Source organism: Sinocyclocheilus rhinocerous, unplaced genomic scaffold, assembly GCF_001515625.1.
Source record: "Sinocyclocheilus rhinocerous isolate Xijiao unplaced genomic scaffold, SAMN03320098_v1.1 scaffold592, whole genome shotgun sequence".
In the NCBI taxonomy this organism is placed as follows: Eukaryota; Metazoa; Chordata; class Actinopteri; order Cypriniformes; family Cyprinidae; genus Sinocyclocheilus; species Sinocyclocheilus rhinocerous.
Genome location: NW_015642562.1, coordinates 1,134,167 through 1,138,702, shown reverse-complemented (window position 1 = coordinate 1,138,702; position 4,536 = coordinate 1,134,167). Strand labels below are relative to the sequence as shown.

The following is a 4,536-nucleotide window of genomic DNA, read 5'->3' as shown; positions in this document are numbered from 1 at the left end:
GGCCTTGGTGCTGGAAATGTGTTTGCCATTTATTTTCCCCAGCTGTTGCAAAAAATTCTTCAATGAGGAGTTTTAAGCCTTGAACCAAACCCAGCAGCGTTAAGATTAATGTCGTGCAAAGCAAAAAAAGAAAAACGGATTTGAAAATGGTCCAAAAACACAATATTGCACGGCTGTGTACAAAAAAAAATTAAAAATCAATAAAAAAATTAGTCCTAACTATACATAAAAAACAGTGTATTTTTTTATTTATTTTTGAAACATTTTAATTTATATATTTTTAATACAATATAAATATAAATGTAAAAAAGTTTTATGTATAAAAGTAACAGTTTATACATAATATATCAATATATAATGCAATCATTAAATCATTTTGAAACATTTTAATTGACATTAATATTTTTATGATAAAATATAAATAAATGTTTTATGTACAAAAGTTTATGCATAATATAGTAAGAATATAGTATAGTAATAATATAATAATAATTATATTTATATATATATATATGAGTGCTGTCGAACGATTAATCGCGATTAATTGCATCCAAAATAAAAGTTTTTGTTTACATAATATATGTGTGTACACTGTGTATATTTATTATGTATATATAAATACACACATGCATGTATATATTTCAGAAAAATATGTTGTTTATATATTAAATATATTTATATATAATATAAGTATATGAATAAATAAATGTATAACTATGCCATACCCTTGTCATTATACACATTTATGTCCTCATTTGTCGCAAAAACGCACACACACACACACACACTTAATTATTATCATCCAGTCATTAAATCAGTGTAAATTGATGAACTTCTCTGACCAATTCGTTAAAAGAACCTGCTCTTCAGAGTCATTTGTTTGAATCATATTACACAGTACGGTTTTTGTGCACAGCCAGAGACAAAAACACAATTGTTTCAATTATGTATTCTTTTCTCAGTCCTCAGTCTTTGTGTCTGATCATTTTCATTTCGAACGGCGAGGAAAATGTAATGTAAATTATGTAAATTATGCTGCTGAATGCAGTTTACTTAACATCTTTTATAAGTGAATAAACAAATGAACTTTTCCTCCTAAAACTGACAGTGATGTAATCAAAACAGTCTGGCTTTTTGGGTCATTTTTATGTAATGTTTTAAACAAATCTGGCTGGCTGTCAAGTCTGCTGCACATTTTCCTCGATATCAGCGATCAGTCTCTGCTTTTTGATATTGCTTCAAAATTGTAGGTGAAATACCTAAATATATCATTTTAAATTTTGCATTTAAGATGTAAAGGAGAATTTACATTTAGCCAGTCATTTCCTCAAAATAAACCCTGAAAAATGACCAGGATCATCCTGAAGGGTTTTATTTTGCCATAGTGACTGTGACATATTGACACTGTAACAAATGAATACAATTTCAATGGTGAAAGACTGGGGAAAATGCCGCATTAAAAAATGCTGTTAAAGGTTCAAAACAGATTTTAGTAGAAATGTGGTCATGCTAATTCAGCATTGTCCTGGGTTAATAATTACGGTTAAATTAAATTTTTGGTTTAATGAAACAAGTCAGTAGTTATCTGCAAACAGTTTGAGCAAACATGAGTAATCAGCTTCTCTCCTGTTTTGTCAGCTGTTTTTTATGCTCTGTTGTTGTAAAAAAAAAATAACGCTTTACAAATGGTCTTATTTGTTGGCATCAGTGTTATTTTAGTATTATTTATATAATATTATAGTATTTATTAATATTTTGAATTAACTTTTTAAAATGTTATTTTTGTTTTTGGCTACTAATTTTGTGCCTTTGTCATTTTTTAAATATATTTTTTCTATTTCTATTTAGCTTTTTTTAAATTTCAGTTTTAGTTTTAGTCCATTTTTAGTTCAGTTAGTTGCCAAGGCAACCATTCTAATTTTTATTTAAATGTAAGTTTTAAAATTACAGCAGTTTTAAACTGTGTTCTGTTAAATTGTTTTTATTTTACTATATTTATAATTCATTTTATTATTATTATTTTACATAATTATGGCAAGTTGCAACTTTTTCTGTAAAAACAACAGGATTTTTTTTTTCTCCATTACAGACTTGCCAGATAAATGAATACTGCACACAAACTGGAATTGTTTGATTATACGTGACTGTGTTTCACTGGAGGAAGCGTTATTATGAATCATACTTGTATTTTAGCCAGAAGAAATGGTTTGAAGTTAAAACGTCTTAATGCTGGATTTGTTTCAGCTTTTGGCTTCTCAAGACATTAACTGATGGACTGGAGTGGTGTGGATTACTTGTGGATTATTGTGATGTTTTTATCAGCTGTTTGGACTCTCATTCTGACGGCACCCATTCACTGCAGAGCATCCAAGTGATGGAATGCTACATTTGTCCACTCCTCTACAATCTTAGGTGGCATAAACTTCCATTCAATTAATTTTTAGCTGAACTATTCCTTGAAGACATCCTCCAAATACACAGATTAGCGATCATTATACAGAATATCTGACAGCAGAACGCAGCACTCGAATAACGTTGTTTAACACCCTCTGCTCTCATGAAAGCTTTACATGTTATTGTCAAACCTCTAAATCTCACTGTGGAGACTGTGAAAGGCATTTTTGCGTGCGGGATGCTCGTGTGGAGTGTGTGTGAGCAGAGAGCAGGTTGGTGGATGAGAGTGTTTAATGGGGCAGTAAGAAGCGCATCTGTCCTCTCGCTGAGCTCATTAACACTCGGCGGCAGGAGCGTTTGCCTTTCGCTGTTGGAGTCGCAGCGAGATGTCAGAGAGGCGACGCACGAGTGACTGATTTTATGTACTTGCACGCTGAATAATGGTGTTAATATTTCTGGCTGCGTTTAAAAGAGAAAACGCCTTGAGCTCTGGCAATACAAACGCCGCGTCCATCGCTCGCGACCAAACTCTTCCGCTGCGGACCGAACATTAACATACTGTAATGACAGATCGTGCTGTTGGTTTATGGAAACCAATTTCTTTCTCTAATTTTCTTGATTATTTGTTGTATTTTTACGACGTGTCTTGTCTTATTGGTGGAAAATTAAAGATGCAAATTGACTTCGATGATTAAATTAAATATGTCAATAGTTGTCTGCAAACAATTTGAGCAAACATGAGTAATCGGCTTCTCCTGCTGTTTTGCCAGAATGTCAAATGCTCTGTTAGTGATGCTTTACCATCAGGAATCATTTGTTAGCATCTGTTTTAGATTTTATATATTATTTATTAGAATATATTATATAAGTACTATTTATTATACTATTTATTCATGCATCATAAATGTGTATGTATGTATGTATGTATATATATATATATACTATATATATATATATATATATATATATATATATATATACTGTATGTATAATAAATAGGCTATATAAATTATATAATAAAGTGTATATATATTATTATTTTAGAATTATTTATATACTATTACAGTATTTATTAATATTTTGAATTAGCTTTTATTTTAATTTGTTGTTTAATTTGTTAATTTGTAGTTTTCATTTTAATTTTAGTTTTAGTAATTTTATTACGTGCTTTTGTAATTGTATTATTTTTTTACATTTCTATTCAGTTTTTGTTTTCATTGAGATTCTGTTATAGTTTCTATTTTCATTGAGATTCTATTATAGTTTATAATTATAGTTTATAATATATATTTATATATTTTTTGAATATGTTTTTATTTTTATATTTTGTTTGTTTTAAATTTAAAGTTTTAGTATATAAATATATCGTTTATTTTTATGTTTTATATAAATATTTAATATTTTAATGTTGCTGTTTAGCTTTCATATTTTTTATTTCAGTTTTAGTTTGATTAATTTTAGTACTTCAACATAAATCTATTTATTACAGTTAGTTGCCAAGGCAACATTTCTAATTTTTAATTTCTAATATTTGTATTTTATTTTCATTTCAGCTGTAAGGTCCCAAAAACAAAATGTAATGCTTTTAGTATTAGTTAAAAAGAACAACACTGAGCAGAAAACAGTATATTTTTACAGCATTTATTAATCTCTGTTAATGTTAATTAATAAAAATCCAGTTGTTAATGTTAGTTCAGAGTTTACTAATGTTAACAGAATGATTTTAAAAATGTATTAGTAAATGTTGTGATTAACTAATATTAATAAATGCTATAGAAGTATTGTTCATTGTAAACTTATGTAGGTAATTATTGCTAACAAATTAAACTTTATTATAAAGTAAAGTTATAAAGTGTTAGAAAGTTGTAAAGTGTTCCCAAAAATGTAATAGATTATAAAATATAATTTAAATATATTTTTGTTTAAATACATTTCTTATATATTTACTAATAAAAACATAAATCAATCATTTAAAATAAATTACAAGCATATTTACTCTACAATTATATTTACCGAATAAAAAATTTGGCCTAAATGTAATATAATATAATATAATATAATATAATATAATAATCTGTTACTTCAAAATAGTTTTTTTAATTTTGAAAATTACATTTTAATATACTTGTATTTTTTTTTTTT

General features: G+C 27.3%; 1 protein-coding gene across 1 annotated transcript in view; it reads right to left on the bottom strand.

The window, feature by feature from the left end:
• The window catches only part of LOC107756206 (glutamate receptor 4-like), a 101,736-nt gene that overhangs the window by 36,579 nt on the left and 60,621 nt on the right, over positions 1–4,536 (bottom strand). The gene's annotated exons all lie outside the window — the stretch shown is intronic.